At 42.4% G+C, this 26,218-nt stretch overlaps 1 long non-coding RNA gene across 1 annotated transcript; it reads right to left on the bottom strand.

Moving 5' to 3' along the window:
- Positions 1–1,833: 1,833 nt before the first annotated feature.
- Positions 1,834–26,137, bottom strand: LOC121541408. Its single transcript, XR_005995750.1, has 4 exons — positions 26,034–26,137; positions 23,466–23,590; positions 9,967–10,074; positions 1,834–2,706 (listed from the first exon to the last, which is right to left on the bottom strand). It is a non-coding gene; the product is annotated as an uncharacterized LOC121541408 (long non-coding RNA).
- Positions 26,138–26,218: the final 81 nt, after the last annotated feature.

The following is a 26,218-nucleotide window of genomic DNA, read 5'->3' as shown; positions in this document are numbered from 1 at the left end:
TTCTTTTCTCATTTTGTCTGTCATAGTTGACGTGTACCTATGATGAAAATTACAGGCCTCTCTCATCTTTTTAAGTGGGAGAACTTGCACAATTGGTGGCTGACTACATACTTTTTTCCCCCACTGTAGGTGTTCCTTTTGTCCTGGTGGGAAAGGGCAGTGTGGGGTGCGTTTGAGATTGCATCATCTGTGGATCTGTTGGGGAGGTATGCGAATTGGAGTGGGTCTAGGGTTTCCGGGATTATGGTGTTGATGTGAGCCATGACCAGCCTTTCAAAGCACTTCATGGCTACCGACGTGAGTGCTACGGGGCGGTAGTCATTTAGGCAGGTTACCTTCGCTTCCTTGGGCATAGGCACTATGGTGGTCTGCTTGAAACATGTAGGTATTACAGACTCTCAGGGAGAGGTTGAAAATGTCAGTGAAGACACTTGCCAGTTGGTCCGCGCATGCTCTGAGTACATGTCCTGGTAATCCGTCTGGCCCCGCGGCCTTGTGAATGTTTACCTGTTTAAAGGTCTTGCTCACATCGGCTATGGAGAGCGTGATCACACAGTTGTCCGGAACAGCTGGTGCTGTCATGCATGCTTCAGTATTGCTTGCCTCGAAGCGAGCATAAAAGGCATTTAGCCCGTCTGGTAGGCTTGTGTCACTGGGCAGCTCGCGGCTGGGTTTCCCTTTGTAGTCCGTAATAGTTTGCAAGCCCTGCCACATCCGACAAGTGTCAGAGCCGGTGTAGTAGGATTCAATCTTAGTCCTGTATTGACGCTTTGCCTGTTTGATGGTTTGTCTGAGGGCAGAGCGGGATTTCTTATAAGCGTCCGGATTAGTGTACCGCTCCTTGAAAGCGGCAGCTCTAGCCTTTAGCTCGGTGAGGATGTTGCCTGTAATCCATGGCTTCTGGTTGGGATATGTACGTACGGTCACTGTGGGGATGACGTCGATGCACTTATTGATGAAGCCAGTGACTGAGGTGGTATACTTCTCAATGCCAATGGATGTATCCCGGAACATAGTAAGGGCAAAATGTTGGGTTTATAAACCAAGCTCACATGCTATGGGGACAGGATTACGCCTTATGTAAAATGTGCTATCTTCTCAAAGCATGAGGGGTCCACAACCGTACAACTCCACTTTAAGCAGCAGTACATACATTTCTATATCAGGCTCTAGTCTCACCACGAAGTCCACAGCACTTCAATCTTATTCTCCAATCAGGAACTGAGCTGGATTTCTGGCTAATCACTTATAGAAATCAATCAATGTACTACCAGGAAGAAGAAAAAAACAGTTCTCCGGATCTCCATGTTCGGATTTAAATAGCCTACCATATAGCTTCCATTGAGTAAGCCACACATTTTTTGTAACTTATCATTCATGTGTGTTGTTACTGGTGAACTACTACTGAGCCCCAATATACCAAAGTATGGTTGATAATTGTGTATCATCAGTGGAGCAACCAAAGGTATATTATTAAATTGCTAATACTGCTGAGTCGAGCCGAGCTCTTTTAAAGGCAATGTTTCTGCGTTAGTGGAGACCACATTCACGGTACACGTTGCATATGTCGGCTTAATCAGAAATGACCTTTAAATGTAAATCACGCTGTAACGCATATCTTCCGAGGTCCAGCCTGAATCTAGGCCTAAGAAAGGAATAATAACCAAGCCAGCACTGTATGGTTCGGGTTGGCGCAATAGTGTGCTAAGGGTATATTCATTTCCTTTTTCATTTGTAACCCTATTTCGGTTGAATAAGTTAGTCGAGAACCATGTTGACATTTTGAAAACCACCCACCAGCTTCCAGTTCCTTGAAATAACCGAACACCAACATGATTAACTAATTATTTAATGACTTGGACGATCGTACAAGCAATAATGACATTGACACATTATGTGACAAAACTGAAAACAATTGGCCAAAACATCAGTGGACACTCAAACCAAAAACAAAACAATCTTAGAATCGCTGAAGAAATTAGTGTCTCAAATCATCCAATGCAGAGAAACACACACAAATCACATTTATATTATACCCCCTTCCTCTCTGTATCAAAAGACTCAAGGTACCAGTGTCGGGTAAGAGCTATACATCAGGCCACTCACAGCAAAGCGCAAGTGCTTGTCCATGCAATGTTTATCTAAAACAAGGCTCACCTATCCCTGTAGACCAGGGTGGTGTTCATTAGGGCATGCAATGGAAAACGTTTCAAAATATTACACAATGGAAAATGAGCGTTTCTTATTGGACAAGTCCAGGTAGTTCCTCCCTCTTTCAGTCTGTTTCGTCCACTTAGAGCCTAATGAACATGACCCAGATCAGCATTTGTACATTTACAGAAATAAATAGACACACTGGTAAAGGTGCACATGCTTTCAGTATTGCATTGAGAATTACTGACATCTTTCCGCAACGCACGCACGTGCACACACACAAAAATAATTTCTGGACGCTTCAAACTTCAGGGGAGAAGTCACTGATTATCGTGGTGGCAGCATTAGCAATTTGGGCAGGGTATTTCTTGTCGAAAGGCAGCTTTGGGGTTGGTGTGTGTGCTAATATTGGGGTGGAACATTCATCCACAAGGATTGTTGGGAGTTTTGTCTCTCCATCATACACAGGGTTTCCTTCCATGGCCGTCAGGGCTTCACGGGCTGGATTGAGAGGAGACTGCCAAACTTAAAGTGCTGAATGACAGGGAACTTCTAGAATGAGATGAGGAGAAAGAAAGGAGGGGGAGGGGGTTACAAGGATTAATAGAAATAAAAAGATTATGGTCAAAGAGAGAGAAAGACATAAGAAAAAGAAACATGGGGGGATTAAAAAGAAAGGGAGATGCGGCATCAAGAGGGATGAGGAGAGGGAGAAAGAGATTGGTTTAAACTGTGGGAAATACATAACAAGAACAGAGAGCAAGTGGTACAGTCTGCTTTATTCTAGCCCGATTTTGGTTGTCCATACCAGTGTTTGCCAACCCTGGTTCTCGAGTACCCCCAACAGTACACATTTCTGTTGTAGCCCTGGATAAACACATCTCATTCAGCTCATTGAGGGCTTGATGATTAGTTGACAAATTGAATCAGGTGTGCTTGTACAGGATAACAATAAAAATGTGTACTGTTGGGGCTACTCGAGGACCAGGGTTGGGAAACACTGCTCCATACCAGCCAAAGCAATAGCTATGGACTGGGCAAGTGACCTTGGCCATTCAGAACCATTAACCCTTCTATGGTTTGGTCTAGGTAAGATAACACAAGGGGAGAGTAGCGTTAGCATTAGCAACTGGAGATACCACAGTGTTGCTAGCGTTAGCCCTTATCAGCTCACCTTTCATCTCCTCCACAGCTGCCCATCCACAGGTCAATTACCTCTGACTGTTACAATTTGGTCGCATTTACATTTGTCTAAACATTGAGCATTGTATCTGCCTATCTTTTAGATAGCTAGCCACTTTTACACCCAATGAGACATTTCTATTTATACTCTCAATGGATTGGATGTCTCAAGGGCATTGAAGTGGGATGTTTTTCAGACTACATTTGTAGTGCGTAGGATCAATTGTTGTTTTAATTTAGATTGTTTGCGAGACATGAGTTTCTCTTTTTACTTGCAGATTGAGCATTGCTTCGCCGATACTTCAGTCGATAGATGTGCAAGCGCACACATCAATCTCATTAGATTAGCAATTCTGCCTCCCGAGTGGCGCAGCGGTCTAAGGCACTGCAGTGCTTGAGGCGTCACTACAGATCTGGGTTTGATCCCGGGTTGCGTTGCAGCCGGCCGCGACCGGGAGACCCATTAGGTGTCTGGGTTAGGGGAGGGTTTGGCCGGCCGGGATGTCCTTGTCCCATCGCGCTCTAGCGACTCCTGTGGTGGGCCGGGCGCATGCACGCTGACACGGTCACCAGTTGTGCGCCGTTTCCTCCGACACATTGGTGCGGCTGGCTTCCGGTTTAAGCGAGCAGTGTGTCAACAAGCAGTGCGGCTTGGCAGGGTCGTGTTTTGGAGGACGCATGGCTCTCGACCTTCGCCTCTCCCGAGTCCGTACGGGAGTTGCAGTGATGGGACAAGACTGTAACTACCAATTGGATATCACGAAATTGGGGAGAAAAAGCGCAAAAAAATAAAAAATAGCAATTTTGTGTTACGTAAAGCGCTATTTTTACTTGCAGGTCTATTGCCACAAAGTTGAGCGATGCATGACCAAAAGACATTCCAATAATCTGCAAATTACCCTCCATCTTATTTGCACTAGCTAAGGTTGCTCTCTTTAGCAGTAAATAATAACCAAGTTGGTATACTGTACTTGTGCGGTTGGCTAACCAGGTGGTAGGCAAAAACAATTAATATTTCTCCTGTCAACGCTCTACTCCAGGGGTGTCAAACTCATTTTAGCTCAGGGGCCACATGGAGGAAAATCTATTCCCAAGTGGGCCGGACCGGAAAAATCATGGTATATATAACTTAAAAACAACAACTTCAGATTGTTTTCTTTGTTTTAATACGATCAACATACAACATAAAGCTGGAGCCTGAGGACAGTGTGTCCAAAATAGTACAAGCACAACATCACTATTAATCATAAAACACGTCAAGTTTATTTGAAAATTCTAAAGAAAAAGAACACACAAACACACAATGCCTCAGTGATTAACAGAACTGTTTCACAGATCACAGAACTATATCAGGGTGTCATTTCTCAGGCAGAAATGTAGATAAAAATAATGAAATCCTGTTCCCCAAACAAGTGCAAGAACCACAGAGTCAAGAATAGGTTAAATATACAAATAAAATAAAATCAATTAAAAACAATAGCACATCAACATAAAAACATATACACATAAAGCTGGAGCCTGAGGACAGTGTCCAAAAGCACAACATCACTATTAATCATAAAACACCTCAAGTTATTTGAAAGTTCTGAGGACAAAGAACACACAAACACACAATGCCTCAGTGATTCACAGAACTGTTTCACAGATCACAGAACTATATCAGGGTGTCATTTCTCAGGCAGAAATGTAGATAAAAATAATGAAATCCTGTTCCCCAAACAAGTGCAAGAACCACAGAGTCAAGAATAGGTTAAATATACAAATAAAATCAATTAAAAACAATAGCACATCAACATAAAAACATAAACATAAATCTGAAAGCGTTGCTCAAACTCCCGTAACAGTCCCGATATTTTATCTTTGAACCGCTTCATGTCTGCCACATGTTGGGTCGCGCACACATTTTTCAGACAGGGGAAGTGAGCTGCATCACCACCGGCAAGTTGCGTCTCCCACAATGACAGCTTCAACTTGAAAGAACGTATGCTGTCATAATACTGCGTGACAACTTTGTTGCGCCCTTGCAGCTGTTTGTTCAAGTTATTCAGGTGCTCTGTAACATCCACCATAAATGCAAGGTCCTGCATCCATTCTGCGGAATGAAATTCTAACACTGGTTTGCCCTTTTCTTCCATGAACTGTTCAATTTCTTCTCGTAAATCAAAGAAACGCCTCAGCACAGCACCTCGGCTTAACCATCTTACCTCAGTGTGGTATGGCAGGCCATAGATGTGGTCTTTCTCTCTGAGAAGGCTGTCAAACTGACGGTGATTCAGGCTTCTGGATCGGATGAAATTAACAGTTTGGATGACCACCTTCATGACGTTATCCATCTTTAATGACTTGCAACACAAAGCCTCCTGGTGAAAAATACAGTGAAAAGTCAAAAAAATCACATCCTCCATTTGCAGATTGCACTTTCTCTCTGAACTTTGTCACAACGCCTGCTTTTTTCCCGATCATTGAGGGCGCACCATCTGTAGCCAGGCTGACAGCGCGGGACCAGTCCACTCCGACCCTGTCCAGCACGCCGACGAGTGCGGTAAAAATATCAGCTGCTGTCGTTGTATCTGTCATCGGCACCAACTCCACGAACTCCTCGGTGACGGTCAATGTGTCATCAACTCAGCGGATGAAAATGGCCAGTTGTGCAACATCTGTAATGTCCGTGCTTTCATCAATTGCAACCGAAAACGCAATAAATGACTTTACTTTTTGCTTCAACTGGCTGTCCAAATCCACTGAAAGATCGGAAATCCTGTCTGCAACTGTGTTTCTTGTCAGGCTGATATTTGCAAAAGCCTGCCGCTTTTCAGGGCACACAATCTCCGCTGCCTTCATCATGCATGTTTTTACAAATTCACCCTCACTAAATGGTTTTGAAGCCACTGCGATTTCATTAGCAATGAGGTAGCTAGCTTTCACTGCAGCGTCACTGATGTCTCGGCTGTGAGTAAACACAGACTGCTGTTTCTTCAGACCCGCCAACAGTTCATTCACCTTCTCTCATCTCCGCTGTCCTTGAAAGTTGTCATATTTGTCGGCATGAAGACTCACATAGTGGCGACGAAGGTTATATTCTTTCAGCACTGCAACATGCTCTGAACACACCAAACATACAGCTTTCCCATTCAATTCCGTGAATAAATAGGATGACCATTTTTCTTGGAACACTCTGCACTCTGCGTCCACTTTTCTCTTTTTTGACAGAGACATATTGGGGCAATGAGGGTGCCAAAGCACATAATGTTAAAAGTAGAAGCCGTAATAAATATCGCGGGCAAAACAAAGTAGCTCATTGGCTGCAGGTGCTTGACCTACTTGCTCTGCCCCGGTATAAACAGTTTGCTTGCTTAACACAATTGCTATTGCGCCATCCAGTGGACGCAATTGGAACAGCAGTTTATTTTATTGAAAAATTGCAGCGCATTTTTATACTTTACAAAAACAAAAACAATTTAAAAAAAAAAATATTTTTATCATCTCGCGGGCCGGATTAAACCCGTTTGCGGGCCTGATCCGGCCCGCGGGCCGTACGTTTGACACCCCTGCTCTACTCTTTAAATGTTGGTGTGAAATTGTGCTCTTTCATTTGAAGTCTTGTGCAGATTTATAAACCAGCCAACTTCCCGCTCAGATCGTTGGAATATATACAACTTTGATAAATAAAATGTGAGTTTGAGTACAGTGATTTTTATACTGCAATCGTGTGATCGCTATTGAAAACAAGAAAATGGAGATGGCTTTCACCTGGCCAGTCGTTCACACTCCTAGAGGTGATAGACTGTTGGAGTGATTGCATTGCCCAGTTCCAAATTGACCACTAGCCCCTAGTTATTGTTGATCTGAAACAGTTGGGTGAGTATCAGCAATATGGTAACTACACCCTGCCCTCTAACGGATTATTAACATTGCTTCTGCTTACTACATTTTACATTTTAGTCATTTAGCAGACGCTCTTATCCAGAGCGACTTACAGTTAGTGAGTGCATACATTTTCATACTGGCCCCCGTGGGAATTGAACCCACAACCCTGGCGTTGCAAGCGCCATGCTCTACCAACTGAGCTACTACTTTGTAGTAAGACAATGCCAACATCTCCCCTCATGGGCGTTTCTTCCGAACAGCCTGTAAAATAGCAAGTTGGTTGCTAGCTCGCTAGTGAGAGCTTTCGTCAGCTGATTGCTAGCACAAAGTCGTAGCGCAAAGTCACGTCACTGATAATTAGTATGACGTTTTTCAAAATAATTTGCAAATGCTAAGAGTCAAAATATTTAGTGCGCAACCTTGGGTAGCACTTTATTTTACAGTATTTACCCGGTATTTACTTCAATATTACAAGGTATTACATGGTAATAAGATAACAATACCCAATAAAAACTATTTTGGTTTCTTTGTGGTTCATACAACAGGCACCGTGAGATAATACACTGGTACCCAGTATCAGAGGTATCTAATGTAAGTACTTGTTCAATCAGCATTTGTTCAGTCTTTGTCAATTGACTTTATAAAGTCTGTAAATTAACACACCAAAAAAACACCCACGCCAGTGTCAGGATAAACATTTGAACAGAACATATTTTCTGGGAGTTGCATGTTTTGTTGTTGAGCCCTGGCGAAAGTGGAGAGATTGCGAAAGGCCTGACGAGGGAAGCAAGCAGCTATAGGCAGGGTAGGGGTAGAGAGGAACTGAGAAAAAAAGAGGGAGAGAGACTGAGAGCATGGAGCCGATCCCTATGTGGGGCCGGGGGAGGGAGAGTGGAATGCAAGCCGTTGATGGCTGCTCCAGCCTGGGACAGATAGAGAGAGGGAGAAGGGGAGGAGGTGGGAGAGAGTTAGCAGACAGCTTGGTCCCTCAGCTCTGGGAAGACTTGCAGGCACACTCTCAAAACCACAGGATGTGGGCTCAGGCAGGAGAAGGGGGTGGGACCAGCGCTGCACACACACACAGTTCTGCTCTCTCAGTTCCTCTCTCGTTTAACCCTTGCCTGCCTCTCTCTGACTTGTCAATAGAATCATTAGACATCTCTCTTCATATCAAATGTGAACTTATAATAGCACCACAAGATAGGACATGACTCAAATGTATACTGACATATGCTAAGTCGTATTTGAGAGAGTATTAATGAACAACATTTTATTGATATTTTCTCATTTCTTTCTTCCTTTCCACTTGGGAGGACTATACTTCTGTTTGAATGACCTTGTCTAAACTAGGGCTGAGACGATAACACGAAGCAGACCAAACTTTTTGGTCCTTTAAAAACCTGCTGTATGTACAGTGCATTCAGAATGTATTCAAACCCCTTCCCGTTTGAATGTGTGTAGGTTGCAAATGGGTCTTCCAAATGGACAATGACCCCAAGCATACTTCCAAAGTTGTGGCAAAATGGCTTAAGGACAACAAAGTCACGGTATTGGAGTGGCCATCACAAAGCCCTGACCTCAATCCTATAGAAAATCTGTGGGCAGAACTGAAAAAGCTTGTGCGAGCAAGGAGGCCTACAAACCTGACTCAGTTACACCAGCTCTGTCAGGAGGAATGGGCCAAAATTCACCCAACTTATTGTGGGAAGCTTGTGGAAGGCTACCCGAAACGTTTGACCCAAGTTAAACAATTTAAAGGCAATGCTACCAAATACTAATTGAGTGTATGTAAACTTCTGACCCACTGGGAATGTGATGAAAGAAATAAAAGCTGAAATAAATAATTCTCTCTACTATTATTCTGACATTTTACATTCTTAAAATAAAGTGGTGATCCTAACTGACCTAAAACAGGGAATTTTTACTAGGATTAAATGTCAGGAATTGTGAAAAACTGAGTTTAAATGTATTTGGCTAAGGTGTATGTAAACTTCCGACTTCAACTGTATATGGTTAAAGACACTCTTGAACAGAACCAAGGCCACCTATAGACCACCAAAGCCCAAATTGGCTCGGCAAAATAGTTTTTAGTTTCAGGGCAGTGAAGTCCTGGAACTCTTTGCCAGAAAGTTACAAAAACTTGGCAAATAGTTATTTTAAGAGATTAATTCACAAAATGTCTTGAACGACTAGAGTGGGTCTAAGAGGTTATTGTAATATGTTATGTTGTATTTAAATTCATTTGTGCATATGAGGTATGTGGGTAACTCGTAATATGTATAGGTAATAGGAATGTGGATCTTTGTGCTTTTACTTAGCTTTTGTTGTTTTTGTAATTTCTGTACGTTTTTTTTTTTACATTTCTTAAGGGCTCTTGGAAGACTAGCCCTTGGGCTAAAAGAGATCCTAATAAAATCTTAAATCTAATCAAAATCATGTTTTGGGAAAGTAATGTTGCTCTCATGGAATGATACTATTTGACACTACAGCTATATCCTAGAAATCAATTGCTGTTTCCATGTTAAAATGTGATCCTCTGTAGCTCAGCTGGTAGAGCACGGCGCTTGTAATGCCAAGGTAGTGGGTTCGATCCCCGGGACCACCCATACACAAAAAATGTATGCACGCATGACTGTAAGTCGCTTTGGATAAAAGCGTCTGCTAAATGGCATATTATTATTATTATATTAAAATGTCATCATCATCTTACAAAGTGCACCTTAAAGTGTAGCTTTAGAGTGTTTTCATTCTGTGTCCTCTTACCTCTGCCTTGTACATTCGGATCAGGCCCTGGTTGACTTTGGACCAGTTGGGGACAGCACTGATGTTCCACAGCTGATTGGAGTGCTCAGCAAATGGACCCGTTTTCATCTGGGGAGGGAGACGGAGAGAAACAAAATAATAAGAGAGAGAAAGGAGGAGAGAATGAAAGAGAGCAAAAAGGTACCAGTTTAATGGAAGACATAGGCCTTAGACATTAGAAGACATTATGGTAGGCAGGTCAACAGTTGTCCCACTGTCCATCTCATACTTTCTGGGGTGCCAGTGAGGAGAGTGAATTACCTTGTGTGTATGTGCGTGTGCATGTCCTTATATTTGCCCTAAGAAAAGAAAGAGAGATGGACAGAGAGAGAGGCCCATGAATGGATGAAGAAATAAATCAATGAATGGATGGACACTCCCTCCACAGCTCCCCCATTCCTTTTCCAGCACCTTCCCTCCACCAGATGGGGCAGAATGTGGAATAAGTCAAGGGGTTTGAATACTTTCTGAAGGCACAGTATATAATGGTGTGAATAGACAGAATGACAGTATTTGAATAGAAAAGGTGTGTACAGCAGTATAGGATGAGCCTTGACTAGAATACAGTATATACATATAAAGTGGGTAAAATAGTATGTAAACATTATTAAAGTGACCAGTGTGTGAGCATGGGAGAGTGCAGTGTGCGAGAGAGCATGTTAGTAAGAGACAAAATACGCAAGCACACAAACGGTAAGTGTGTGAAACAGTGGTTGAGTTAGAGAGAAAGGAAAAACAGGGGCACAGAAATGAGGGAGAAAGAAAAGAGCGGAATGTGCTGAATGCACAAATCCATAAAAAAGACGGTAGAGCCGGAGAACTAAAAAGACGGAAAAGAGACCTGCATATACACAACACATACGCGCCGATAAACTAACTCTTCTGCCTCTTCACATAAGGAAAGTAAGAGAGACATAGAGAGATATGGAAGGATAGAGAGAAAGATTGAGAGTAAAGGATTCAGTCTGAGGCAGGGCCTTCCACTTCTTCTCCTTCTCGCTCCCCCTCTCCATGCAGCCCTCTTCCCCCTCCCTTTCCTTTCCTTTCTCCTCCCCTTGACTCTGGGAAAGAAAGATGGAGAGAAAAAGAATCAGAAAGAGAGTACCGACAGAGAGCGAGAGAGAGAGAGAGAGAGAGAGGTAGGGAGGCCCCCTCAGCACAGCTGCAGCATCCTTTCTTGGCCCAGCCTGTCGTTCGGGGGGAGGAACAGGACATAGCTGCACCTCCTCCCCTACTTTCCTCCCCTCCTTTTCTGCCACAGTCTCAAAATCAAACTCCCCTCTCTCCGCCACTCCACCCCACACACCCTTGCCTCTTTTGGTCAGGTTTCCTGGCACACTGATGTGAAGCTGGATAGAAGGTATTGTGTGTGTGTGTGTGTGTGTGTATATCTTGTGAAAAACAGACATCAGTCCTATATAAAATCAGTCCTTACCTTCCTTGCACTAACATTTGCCTTTTCATACAAGCATTGACTTTTGCTGGTTGCTGCTTTATTTAAGAAAGTTTTACTCACTATGACTGTGAGATGTGGTTGTTATACCTAGCTATTTTAAAGCCCCCGTGCAGTCTTTGTAATACATTGTTTAAATCATCACTGTATGTTTAATAAATCACTGTGTATTTATTGAATGAAAATAACTCGAAAATATATTTTTCATCATGTATTTGCTCAGTCTGATCATGTGGGTGTTAGTAAACAAATGTGAATACATTTACATACACAGCCCTGATTGGCTGATAGGATGGTCTAGAGCAGGGATGGGCAACTTTGATGAGGGTTGTGGCTCGTGGGTCTGAATACCCACTTCCATAACCCCCACCTTGCGAGCAAAACATTTTAGCGGCCCCCTCGTGACAGTGAACAGAAAAAAACGTTTTAAAGTTCAATTCGACCATGCTTACTACAAGTTTAGATAGCTGGCCGCTAGAATAACTTAACAATAAATACATTTTTAAAAAAAGCTGACATGGGCTAATTGAGTGACTGCTGATGCACAACCAAATTTCGAAACTGCACCTTGGGTATTCTATTATTCTAACTCCCAACAGTAAGTTGGGTACCCTTTTTATTTTTTTTAATCGGTGCGCAGGCCTACAAAAGGTGGGCGCAGGCCGCCAGTTACCTATCCCTGATCTAAAGCCCAGATGAACAGTCATTGGTCTATTATAATCAGATCACATTGTGACGTCATGAAGTGGGCCAAAAGTTCCATCCCACCTGAACAGGCTGAATTCCAGGCATTCTTTTCAAACACACAAAGGGCATTATCCTTTTCACAATTTCAGAATGTTATTTCAACCTCAGTGTGGAAAATCATAAAGAAAAGAAGAAAATCACGTTTTTAACTGCACTGCCCCTTTAAGATGAATAAACTGTCAGTATCTCTAGATAAGTGTGTCTGCTAATTACTAAAATGTAAAAACAGATCTAAATGTAATTATAAACTGGGTGGTTTGAGCCCTGAATGCTGATTGTGATAATGTTAGCACTGTGTACATCCAAGGGCCAGCTGTGCTGCCCTGTTCTGAGCCAATTGCAATTTTCCTAAGTCCCTCTTTGTGGCACCTGACCCCACAACTGAACAGTAGTCCAGGTGCGACAAAACTAGGGCCTGTAGAACCTGCCTTGTTGCTAGTGCTGTTAAGAAAGCAGAGCAGCGCTATATTATAGACAGACTTCTCCCCATCCTAGCTACTGTTGTATCAATATGTTTTGACCATGACAGTTTACAATCCAGGGTTACTCCAAGCAGTCTAGTCTTCTCAACTTGCTCAATTTCCACATTATTCATTACAATAAGATTTAGTTGAGGTTTAGGGTGTAGTGAATGATTTGTCCCAAATACAATGCTTTTAGTTTTTGAAATATTTAGGACTAACCTAATCCTTGCCACCCATTCTGAAACTAACTACAGCTCTTTGTTAAGTGTTGCTGTCATTTCAGTTGCTGTGGTAGCTGACGTGTATAGTGTTGAGTCATCCGCATACATAGACACACTGGCTTTACTCAAAGCCAGTGGCATGTCGTTAGTGAAGATTGAAAAAAGTAAGGGGCCTAGACAGCTGCCCTGGGGAATTCCTGATTCTACCTGGATTTTGTTGGAGAGTCTTCCATTAAAGAACACCCTCTGTGTTCTGTTAGACAGGTAACTCTTTATCCACAATATAGCAGGGGGTGTAAAGCCATAACACATACGTTTTTCCAGCAGCAGACTGATCGATAATGTCAAAAGCCACACTGAATTCTAACAAAACAGCCCCCACAATCTTTTCATCATCAATTTCTCTCAGCCAATCATCAGTAATTTGTGTAAGTGTTGTGCTTGTTGAATGTCCATCCCTATAAGCGTGCTGAAAGTCTGTTGTCAATTCGTTTACTGTAAAATAGCATTGTATCTGGTGAAACACAAACGTTTCAAAAGTTTACTAAGGGTTGGTAACAGGCTGATTGGTCGGCTATTTGAGCCAGTTAAGGGGGCTTTACTATTCGTAGGTAGGGGACTAACTTTTGCTTCCCTCCAGGCCTGAGGGCACATACTTTCTAGTAAGCTTACATTGAAGATATGGCAAATAGGAGTGGCAATATTGTCCGCTATTATCCTCAGTAATTTTCCATCCAATTTGTCTGACCCCGGTAGCTTGTCATTGTTGATAGACAACAATAATCTTTTCACCTTTTCCACACTTACTTTACGGAATTCAAAATTACAATGCTTGTCTTTCATAATTTGGTCAGATATACTTGGATGTGTAGTGTCAGCATTTGTTGCTGGCCTGTCATGCTTAAGTTTGCTAATCTTGCCAATGAAAAAGGGAAGCATTGGAGTCAACATGGGCCAACATCCCTGTGGAATGCTTTCGACATCTTGTAGAGTCCAAGCCCCGACGAATTGAGGCTGTTCAGAGGGCAAAAGGGTGTACCCAGTGTACATAGCAAGTCCAATTCCTCTAACTCCCAAAGTTTGGCTCAGTTTCACTTGAATTCAGTCAACTCAATTCAATGATTTAATTAACACATAAAAAACATCAGCAGTAGGGGGAAAATATCAATTCACGACACGCATCACACACAATTCATTTTGTGTATGAACTGAACTGAGATGACATTAACACTGAACCCTATGGAACACCCATTTTCTGTTTTTCTTTATTGAACAACACCTCATTAATGAATTTGATGCACTCCAAAAACATGTAGTCGTGGTGATTTTCATTTACCACTTTCTCATCTACAAAGTGCCTGGGCTCCAGCATGGGGTGGTCTGGGACAAAGGGAGGAGGAAGAAGAGGAGGAGAAGAATGAAGCAGAGGATAAGAAAGAGGACAGGGAGGGAGAACTTTTATTAGACACGTCGACCACTGGGTATCACACTCTCCCTTACCACACTGCAGTATACCCTTCATAACTGGATCAAATATCCATGACAAATATTTTCAAATACTTGAGCTGTGCTTGAGTGAAGTAGGCTTTGCCGGGGCTAGGGGAGTATGCATCTTACCTAAAAACTGGGAGCTGCCCCATATGAAAAGGTAGAAACTGGAAACCATTGAGCCCCATATGCCCTGGCTGCCTCCAGGCTCCATTCTATGGTAAGGCTACCAGCCACGCACGCATTGAGAGTGGGGAACTGTCGCTTATTGGTGTGGCGCTAAAATGTTCTAATTTGTCCACGGACTGAGCTCTCCCCACATGAGAATACGACACGTTGCCAAGTTTACTTTCCCTGGATAGCCTAGCTCACGCGAAAATAACTGGAGAAATATAAAGAAAGGTTATGATAAGGGAATAGGCTACAACACCATTGTGGAAACAGGTGCTGCGCGAGTGAAATCCCCACTTTGGAAGGACAACAGCGCGGTAGATGGATACACAGCCTGCACAAAGTGCAAGCACGTAGGCCCATTTGTTTGAGATAATTCAGTTAATTATTACATTAATTCAGGCTTTTGTTCATTAGACCATACACAGGCCATATAAAGTGTAAACCGGTGCGTCTGGTAAACGTTTGAGTAGCCTACTAAATACAGTGAGACATTCTATTTTTATTTACAATAAAAGTGACTCCAAAATGACACAATACATTATTTACCATTCATTTCTATTGGGCATAAAGTAATCTGAAATGCAACCAAAACAAACAGCAAATGCATCCAACAAATTTGTAGAGTCACAAGCTTAATGTAGTCATTGTGTGCTATGAATATGGGACTAAATACTTAACTTTTGACTTCTTTAATACACATAAGTGAATTTGTCCCAATACTTTTGGTCCCATAAAATGGAGGGGACTATGTACAAAACGTGCTGTCATTTTTAAATCGGTTCACAAGATATGGATAAAAATACCCTCAAATTAAAGCTGACAGTGCACTTCAACATCATAGTCATTGTATAATTTCAAATCCAAGTACAGAGCCAAAACAACAAAACATTTGTCACTGTCCCAATACCTTTGGCGCTCACTGTAAATGTAGCCTATTGTTGCAGCCGACAGTGCATATTCGATTCTGGGAATGATTTATTTAATATAAATAAAATAATAATTGTATGCGGGTGGGTCGGGTTCCGGAGAAAAATCTGCCCTGATGCCGGGTATCGGGTGGGGCTCAGCATTGATGTGGGCGGTATTGGGGTGGGTGCGGCTCAAAAAAACGTAGCCGTGCAGGACTAACACACACGAAACAGTGCCTACATTTTAAAAAGACTAATAAATCCATGTAATATAGCCTACACCTTCACAATAAATACATTATTTATTTTAGACAGGTCTAAAGAAGCATGATATGAAGAAAATGTAGTCTATTTCAGAAGAAACTAATAACACACTGAGTTGTCCTTATGTTAGGTCCTGATGTGGCTATGCCAAATGGCTGAAGGCTACATAGTTCATTTAGCAGACAAGATTTGCTTAGAATTCCGTGGCATTATTTTATAGTATGAAGAATACAATTGAACAAAACTGAATAAAATACAAATATTTTCTCCAAACAATTTGAGGGAGTGCACACATGCGGCTATACTGTGTTGAGCGGTTAACAAAGAAATAGGTAGTCATACAGTGGGGAAAAAAGTATTTAGTCAGCCACCAATTGTGCAAGTTCTCCCACTTAAAAAGATGAGAGAGGCCTGTAATTTTCATCATAGGTACACGTCAACTATGACAGACAAATTGAGAAAAAAAATCCAGAAAATCACATTGTAGGATTTTTTATGAATTTATTTGCAAATTATGGTGGAAAATAAGTATTTGGTCACCTACAAACAAGCAAGATTTCTGGCTCTCACAGACCTGTAACTTCTTCTTTAAGAGGCTCCTCTGTCCTCCACTGCGTTACCTGTATTAATGGCACCTGTTTGAACTTGTTATCAGTATAAAAGACACCTGTCCACAACCTCAAACAGTCACACTCCAAACTCCACTATGGCCAAGACCAAAGAGCTGTCAAAGGACACCAGAAACAAAATTGTAGACCTGCACCAGGCTGGGAAGACTGAATCTGCAATAGGTAAGCAGCTTGGTTTGAAGAAATCAACTGTGGGAGCAATTATTAGGAAATGGAAGACATACAAGACCACTGATAATCTCCCTCAATCTGGGGCTCCACGCAAGATCTCACCCCGTGGGGTCAAAATGATCACAAGAACGGTGAGCAAAAATCCCAGAACCACACGGGGGGACCTAGTGAATGACCTGCAGAGAGCTGGGACCAAAGTAATAAAGCCTACCATCAGTAACACACTACGCCGCCAGGGACTCAAATCCTGCAGTGGCAGACGTGTCCCCCTGCTTAAGCCAGTACATGTCCAGGCCTGTCTGAAGTTTGCTAGAGTGCATTTGGATGATCCAGAAGAGGATTGGGAGAATGTCATATGGTCAGATGAAACCAAAATAGAACTTTTTGGTAAAAACTCAACTTGTCTTGTTTGGAGGACAAAGAATGCTGAGTTGCATCCAAAGAACACCATACCTACTGTGAAGCATGGGGGTGGAAACATCATGCTTTGGGGCTGTTTTTCTGCAAAGGGACCAGGACGACTGATCCGTGTAAAGGAAAGAATGAATGGGGCCATGTATCGTGAGATTTTGAGTGAAAACCTCCTTCCATCAGCAAGGGCATTGAAGATGAAACGTGGCTGGGTCTTTCAGCATGACAATGATCCCAAACACACCGCCCGGGCAACGAAGGAGTGGCTTCGTAAGAAGCATTTCAAGGTCCTGGAGTGGCCTAGCCAGTCTCCAGATCTCAACCCCATAGAAAATCTTTGGAGGGAGTTGAAAGTCTGTGTTGCCCAGCGACAGCCCCAAAACATCACTGCTCTAGAGGAGATCTGCATGGAGGAATGGGCCAAAATACCAGCAACAGTGTGTGAAAACCTTGTGAAGACTTACAGAAAACGTTTGACCTGTGTCATTGCCAACAAAGGGTATATAACAAAGTATGGAAAAACTTTTGTTATTGACCAAATACTTATTTTCCACCATAATTTGCATATAAATTCATTAAAAATCCTACAATGTGATTTTCTGGATTTTTTTTTTTTCATTTTGTCTGTCATAGTTGACGTGTACCTATGATGAAAATTACAGGCCTCTCATCTTTTTAAGTGGGAGAACTTGCACAATTGGTGGCTGACTAAATACTTTTTCCCCCCACTGTATATGCTTAATTTAGAGTTATTAATGTAACTTTAGTTGTTCTACAAACATTGGGCTACATGTTTTAATGTTTAATACATTGTAAGGCTGCATGATGAGACTAATGATGATTTGAAAAAAGTCGCTTGAAAGGCATGAGCTCTGCTTTGTTTTTTGCGCAGGCTGTACACACTTCATCAGTCTCTCATTCACAATTTGACAAGCACTTGATAATGCCTCGAATTTCACTGCAGCATCCCCTTTGTGGCCGTAATGCACCCTAAAAAAATCCCTGCCTTTTGCGGCCCTGGGTGCTGCGCAATCCGAAGCGCCTCTCACTCACATGGCTCTCCATCACGTGATCGGGTCTTTCTCACAGGCTACAAGTGAAGACAGACACATCGGGGATGCAACTGCGCGCGTCCTTATCCAATTCCGAGGTGCATATTGAAGATATTGGAAGAACTGTCCACATTTACTTTTCGTCAGCCAATAAGATGAGTAGGCCTAACAAAGAGCAAAAGCACTAGCCTATGTCAATCTACTATCCCCCATAGTACAAAAGTCTACCTATTCTATTCTGTGCGAGAAATAAATATTCCAAACATAGTCTGGGACAGTTGTGGGGTGCAATAGATTCCAAATTAATGCAACCACTAGCATCAAAAAAACATGTTTTACGGAATGTGGCTGATGCAACAGATCAGAACGTTTAGCTTAAAATGTTGATAAACTATTAGGCTATTTCTTCACACTATAAGCGCAGCAATGCGCACATGGCAGTAGGCTATAAGCGTGAATGTTCCATTAGCGGGAAAACACCATTATCAAAAGTGACGTAAATGTGATTACGCATGTCATGTTTTTATTATAAAGGTGCATTATTATGGTGAAAATTATCTTCCCCAAACGCGCTGCTTATGTATGCCAGTTAGCCTCTAAACCCCTTGTAAAGCGGATTAATGTACTAATTTTTTACACGTTTTTTATTTACTTTTACCCCTTTTTCTCCCCAATTGAGTGATATCCAGTTGGTAGTTACAGTCTTGTCCCCTCGCTGCAACTCCCGTACAGATTCAGGAGAGGCGAAGGTCGAGAGCCAAGCGTCCTCCGAAACACAACCCTGCCAAGCCGCACTACTTCTTGACACACTGCTCGCTTAACCCGGAAGTCAGCCCCACCAATGTGTCAGAGGAAACACCGTACAACTGGCGACCGAAGTCAACTTGTAGGCGCCCGGCCCGCCACAAGGAGTCGCTAGAGCGCGATGGGATAAGGACATCCCGGCCGCCCAAACCCTTCCCTAACCCGTGGCGGGCCAATTGTGCGCCGCCTCATGGGTCTCCCGGTCACGGCCGGCGGTGACACAGCCTGGGATCGAACCCGGTCTGTAGTGACGCCTCAAGCACTGCAATGCAGTGTCTTAGACCGCTGCACCACTCGGGAGGCCAAAGTGCTTAATTTTAAGAAGTTATTTGGCCACTTTAGTTGTGATACAAACCTTATCAAAACATATATGGCTTATGGGCTAGGCTACACATCTCAACATAAACTGTTCAGACTGTGTGAATCAGGCCTTCATGGTCGGATTGCTGCAAAGAAACCACTAATAAAGGACACCAATAAGAAGAAGAGACCTTCTTGGGCCAAGAAACACGAGCAATGGACATTAGACTGGTGGAAATGTGTCCTTTGGTCTGGAGTCCAAATTTGAGATTTTTGGTTCAAACCGGTGTCTTTGTGAGACGCGGAGTGAGTGAACGGATGATCTCCACATGTGTAGTTCCCACCGTAAAGCATGGAGGAGGAGGTTTTATGATGTGGGGTTGCTTTGCTGGTGACACGGTCTGTGATTTATTTAGAATTCAAGGCACACTTAACCAGCATGGCTACCACAGCATTCTGCAGCGATACGCCATATCATCTGGTTTGGGCTTAGTGGGACTATCATGTGTTTTTCAACAGGACAATGACCCAACACACCTCCAGGGTCTATAAGGGCTATTTTACCAAGAAGAAGAGTGATGGAGTGCTGCATCAGATGACCTGGCCTTCACAATCCCCTGACCTCAACCCAATTGAGATGGTTTGGGATGAGTCGGACGGCAGAGTGAAGGAAAAGCAGCCAACAAGTGGGAACTCCTTCAAGACTGTTGGAAAAGCATTCCAGGTGAAGCTGGTTGAGAGAATGCCAAGAGTGCGCAAAGCTGTCATCAAGGCAAAGTGTGTCTATTTGAAGAATCTCAAATATATTTTTGATTTGTTTAACACTTTTTTGGTTACCACATTATTCCATGTGTTATTTCATAGTTTTGATGTCTTCACTATTATTCTACAATGTAAAAAAAATAGTCAAAATAAAGAAAAACCCTTGAATGAGTAGGTGTGTCTAAACTTTTGACTGGTACCGTATGTGTGAAATTTGTTTTTGATTTAGAATGGACCATTATCATGCAACAGGGGCAGCGGGAAAAAGTTGGAAGTTCACGTACACCTTAGCCAAATACATTTAAACTCAGTTTTCCACAATTCCTGACATTTAATCCTAGTAAAAATTCCTTGTCTTAGGTCAGTTAGGATCACCACTTTATTTTAAGAATGTGAAATGTCAGAATAATAGTAGAGAGAATTATTTCTTTCAGCTTTTATTTCTTTCATCAAATGATGTCAATTAGCCTAGCTGTTTAAAGGCACAGTCAACTCAGTGTATGTAAACTTCTGACCCACTGGAATTGTGATACAGTGAATTATAAGTGAAATTATCTCTGTAAACAATTGTTGGAAAAATTACTTGTGTCATGCACAAAGTAGATGTCCTAACCGACTTGCCAAAACTATAGTTTGTTAAAAATAAATTTGTGGAGTGGTTAAAAAACAAGTTTTAATGACTCCAACCTAACTTTCGACTTCAACTGTTCATCTATGCACTTAAATACCGAATGGAGGACGCTTTTCCTGTGGTTCATTTTCATGCCAGCCAGGTAGGCTATACTCCTGTTGTAAAGATAAACAATGTGCTTAATATTTGGACAGTTGAGAAATAAATATATTAGGCCTAGCCTACAGAAAGCTGATGGGATCCTACTCTTTTTAATAGAGGCCCTCACGCTGTTCTCATGCAATTGCATAGCAACATGAGCTCATGGGCTCTCATGAAGTGTTTGATTAGATTTTTGATTACATTTGCATTGATGTCAGAGTGATTAGAGGGACAATAGAGTGCTGAGTACCAGGCAGTTAGCAAGTTTGGTAGGCTACAAATGACCATCAGCAGCATCAGAGCTTGGAGAAGCCTAATTACCATGACTAAACCGTCATGTGGAATTTGACTGCCTTCATGACTGTGCTGTTGTAGCTTATCGTAGACCTATTTACTTACACAAAGTCAGCAAAATATCTAAGCGCTGCATGCGACGGGTTCCCGTTCCATTGCAAACAGCAAGTAGGCCTAGATCAGAGCAAAAAAAGATGGCCATAGCCTACCCTCCCCAAGAATCCCTCGAACATACAGTGGGGGAAAAAAGTATTTAGTCAGCCACCAATTGTGCAAGTTCTCCCACTTAAAAAGATGAGAGAGGCCTGTAATTTTCATCATAGGTACACGTCAACTATGACAGACAAAATGAGATTTTTTTTCCTGAAAATCACATTGTAGGATTTTTAATGACTTTATTTGCAAATTATGGTGGAAAATAAGTATTTGGTCAATAACAAAAGTTTCTCAATACTTTGTTATATACCCTTTGTTGGCAATGACACAGGTCAAACGTTTTCTGTAAGTCTTCACAAGGTTTTCACACACTGTTGCTGGTATTTTGGCCCATTCCTCCATGCAGATCTCCTCTAGAGCAGTGATGTTTTGGGGCTGTCGCTGGGCAACACAGACTTTCAACTCCCTCCAAAGATTTTCTATGGGGTTGAGATCTGGAGACTGGCTAGGCCACTCCAGGACCTTGAAATGCTTCTTACGAAGCCACTCCTTCATTGCCCGGGCGGTGTGTTTGGGATCATTGTCATGCTGAAAGACCCAGCCACGTTTCATCTTCAATGCCCTTGCTGATGGAAGGAGGTTTTCACTCAAAATCTCACGATACATGGCCCCATTCATTCTTTCCTTTACAAGGATCAGTCGTCCTGGTCCCTTTGCAGAAAAACAGCCCCAAAGCATGATAATTCCACCCCCATGCTTCACAGTAGGTATGGTGTTCTTTGGATGCAACTCAGCATTCTTTGTCCTCCAAACACGACGAGTTGAGTTTTTACCAAAAAGTTCTATTTTGGTTTCATCTGACCATATGACATTCTCCCAATCCTCTTCTGGATCATCCAAATGCACTCTAGCAAACTTCAGACGGGCCTGGACATGTACTGGCTTAAGCAGGGGGGACACGTCTGGCACTGCAGGATTTGAGTCCCTGGCGGCGTAGTGTGTTACTGATGGTAGGCTTTGTTACTTTGGTCCCAGCTCTCTGCAGGTCATTCACTAGGTCCCCCCGTGTGGTTCTGGGATTTTTGCTCACCGTTCTTGTGATTATTTTGACCCCACGGGGTGAGATCTTGCGTGGAGCCCCAGATCGAGGGAGATTATCAGTGGTCTTGTATGTCTTCCATTTGCTCCCACAGTTGATTTCTTCAAACCAAGCTGCTTACCTTACCTGCAGATTCAGTCTTCCCAGCCTGGTGCAGGTCTACAATTTTGTTTCTGGTGTCCTTTGACAGCTCTTTGGTCTTGGCCATAGTGGAGTTTGGAGTGTGACTGTTTGAGGTTGTGGACAGGTGTCTTTTATACTGATAACAAGTTCAAACAGGTGCCATTAATACAGGTAACGAGTGGAGGACAGAGGAGCCTCTTAAAGAAGAAGTTACAGGTCTGTGAGAGCCAGAAATCTTGCTTGTTTGTAGGTGACCAAATACTTATTTTCCACCATAATTTGCAAATAAATTCATTAAAAATCCTACAATGTGATTTTCTGGAGAAAAAAAATCTCAATTTGTCTGTCATAATTGACGTGTACCTATGATGAAAATTACAGGCCTCTCTCATCTTTTTAAGTGGGAGAACTTGCACAATTGGTGGCTGACTAAATACTTTTTTTCCCCACTGTATCACAACTGGTGAGAGGATATGCAGAGAAAGAGAAGTGTAAATTAGCTGAGATGCAAAAATACAAACTATGCACATGCGACATATCAACTCTCTGGCTTCATTCATACATTACACCAGTCATCACTATTTACTCAACATGAAGTCCCCAAAAGAAAGCATCCCTTAGGCCAGGATTCCCCAACTTCCCATACATATAATGTGGTAACAATGAGTCGAAATCCACTTAGCCTATTGTTTTCTGGCACATTCATTTATTTTCTTTAGCGCGCAGGGTCCGACAATAACGATGGCCCGGGGTCTGTAAAAACATGTGGCAGTCGGGCCAGCGATTTTTGCATTCCAGTTCAACATTTACCTGCTCTGTCGCAGTCTACCACTGAAAACCACTAAAGACAATCACCACATATCACAACAAAACCTTCAACACACACAAAAACAATTTCAATTCTATCTATTTTATTAAAACACTTGTGGATAGGATACACCGTGTGTGTTTTTTTTTTTATGACTGTGTATATTCTTTCTATGCTGAAGAACTAGATACAGAGGAAACTCCTTGTCTAAAAGTACGTTATCCATGAAACCTGTGTGCCTCCCACTTACGCAAAAAACGCTGAAGACGGAGGTAGTCTTTATTTTCTTTTTCTTTCTGTGTGTGTGCATGGGTGTGGGTGTCTGTCTGTGTCCGTGTGTGTGTGTGTGTGTGCGCTTACCTGGTCAGCTTGGCGTAACAAGTCCTGTAGACCTTGTTGCCAAAGCGAGAGGGCTGGTCTGCAGGAGGGGTCTCATCTATCCAGCGGTCCAGAATCCCCAACAGAGCCAGAACCTTTTCTATGGTCTGAAATGAGAACAAACACATAAAACCCCAAAACAAACCCTCCTAACATTGAACTGTTTTTCTTTGGGTATGTTTGATTTTTATTAGCGACTTACAGTTAGTGAGTGCATACATTTTTCATACTGGCCCCACCATGAATTGACTTGTCAAGTTTTTATTAATTGTTACTTCCCAAGACATCAGTCTTGGCCAATAAATGTGAAAAGAACACAAAGGGGGTGAATACTTTTCCAACACACTGTAGCGAATGGTTGTTTGCGCACCAACAACAGCCCAAGGCATTGTGACATGATCCCATTCTCCCCATTTCTCCCTCTGTCTGCCTGACGATGGAAAGAACACAATTATGGGACCCATTATAGAGGGGTGCGTTGCCCATATTTCACACTGACTGATAGACAGTGTCGCTATGGCTGCAGATGCCCCTCCCAAACAACTCAATAATTCATGAGCAGGCGGGTGCTTTGCTGGTGACACTGTCAGTGATTTATTTAGAATTCAAGGCACACTTAACCAGCATGGCTACCACAGCATTCTGCAGAGATACGCCATCCCATCTGGTTTGGGCCTAGTGGGACTATCATTTGTTTTTCAACAAGACAATGACCCAACACACCTCCAGGCTGTGTAAGGGCTATTTGTGGTCCTCTGTAGCTCAGCTGGTAGAGCACGGCGCTTGTAACGCCAAGGTAGTGGGTTCGATCCCCGGGACCACCCATACACAAAAAAAATGTATGCACGCATGACTGTAAGTCGCTTTGGATAAAAGCGTCTGCTAAATGGCATATTATTATTATTATTATTTGACCAAGAAGGAGAGTGATGGAGTGCTGCATCAGATGACCTGGCCTCCACAATCACCCGATCTCAACCCAATTGAGATGGTTTGGGATGAGTTGAAATGCAGAGTGAAGGAAAAGCAGCCAACAAGTGCTCAGCATATGCGGGAACTCCTTCAAGACTGTTGGAAAAGCATTCCAGGTGAAGCTGGTTGAGAGAATGGTTTTGATTTGTAAAAAACTTTTTTGGTTACTACATGATTCCATATGTGTTATTTCATAGTTTTGATTTCTTCCCTATTATTCTACAATGTTGAAAATTGTAAAAAATTAAGAAAAACCCTGGAATGAGTAGGTGTGTCCAAACTTTTGACTGGTACTGTACATTAATAAAAAGGTTCAGAATAACCACACACAAAAATACACAAAATCATACATGACACACAATACACACACTTTCACTTCTTTCAAGTTCTGTTTTTCTAACCGAAAAGGCATAACAAGCTTATATTTCCACTCTGTCTTTAGTCAGCAAAATTAAAGTGCAAAATAAAGAATGTAATATTGTAGAGTGCAGGGCTTTCCAGTTGCATGCACAGATTACAATACTCAGCCTAAATGGAGGCAGCCAAATACATTAAAAGTATTATTTAGAGGACTTAAGGCTTACAGCTTCGTGTGACTGTTCGGGAAAGAAAATCACACTATATGGCATACTAATCAATCATTGGCACGTCATCCATACAGATGTTTTCAAACAGATGCAGGCATTATATTATGACAATTGACAATTATGACAAACATTTATTAAAGTTGAGCAGCATATGAAAACATTAATATAGCCTAGCTAATGTCAGTTTGCCTGTAAAGTAATGGCTATGGCACTATGTATGACCAAGCCTGCCACATATAAGAAAAAGCTGGGACAATATTGCCTTTTCCATCAATTGGCTTCATGCCCAAATAGCTCTCTCATTGCAGTGCATTAGCACAAGCTTATCAATAAAGCTAACTAGCTAACTGATTGGCTGGGCCTGGCTCCCCAGTGGGTGTGCCTGGCTCCCAAATGGGTGAGTCTATGTCCTCCCAGGCCCACCCATGGCTGCGCCCCTGCCCAGTCATGTGAAATCCATAGATTATTTTTGTTCATTATAGTTACCAAGTGTAACATTAACCATAGCCATCACTTGGCTCATGGTGATCATACAAAATCTATACCATGCATGAATAGAAGATACAAGGTTGTTGCATAATTGTATGAAAAATGTATGCACTCACTGGATAAGAGCGTCTGCTAAATGACTAAAATGTAAATGTAAAATAATTTGCTCGTCACTAGCTAGTGCCTCGATTTTTTTTCCCTTCCATTTAACAAACGGAAGCAAACAGAGCAAAACGACAGTTTCTATTGGACAAACTCAGTGTAGGAGCCTCTCGTTTCATTCCGTTTGCGAAACGTTTTGATGAATGAATACACCCAAGGACCCTAGCTAAGAATTTGGATTTGAGAATTCTCAGCAAACCAGGACCTATTGATTGGCTTGCAAAAAGTAACGCTAGCAGCATTAATCCACGTGGGGAATCTCCTGCTACTCCTTTCTTATCAGCAACTATTGCATGCCATTAAATATTCCAGAAAACTCAGTATTAAACGATGAAGTTACCTGAATGGTGTTCGGTCTCCGCCATGTTTACAAGATGTCAGGTCAAAGACAGTACTGTATGAAGATAGGCAGAAACTGCTTCTCCAATAGAAATCCCCGATCACGCTTGTAGGCGATGTCAAGACGATGTTGGCTAGCTGAGCTCATGCGCAAAAAGACCTCATTGGATCTAATTGTCGTCTCGC

The sequence above is a fragment of the Coregonus clupeaformis genome, chromosome 27 (assembly GCF_020615455.1).
Source record: "Coregonus clupeaformis isolate EN_2021a chromosome 27, ASM2061545v1, whole genome shotgun sequence".
In the NCBI taxonomy this organism is placed as follows: domain Eukaryota; kingdom Metazoa; phylum Chordata; class Actinopteri; order Salmoniformes; family Salmonidae; genus Coregonus; species Coregonus clupeaformis.
The sequence above is the reverse complement of the archived record's forward strand: the minus strand, read 5'-3'. Positions and strand labels throughout refer to the sequence as shown.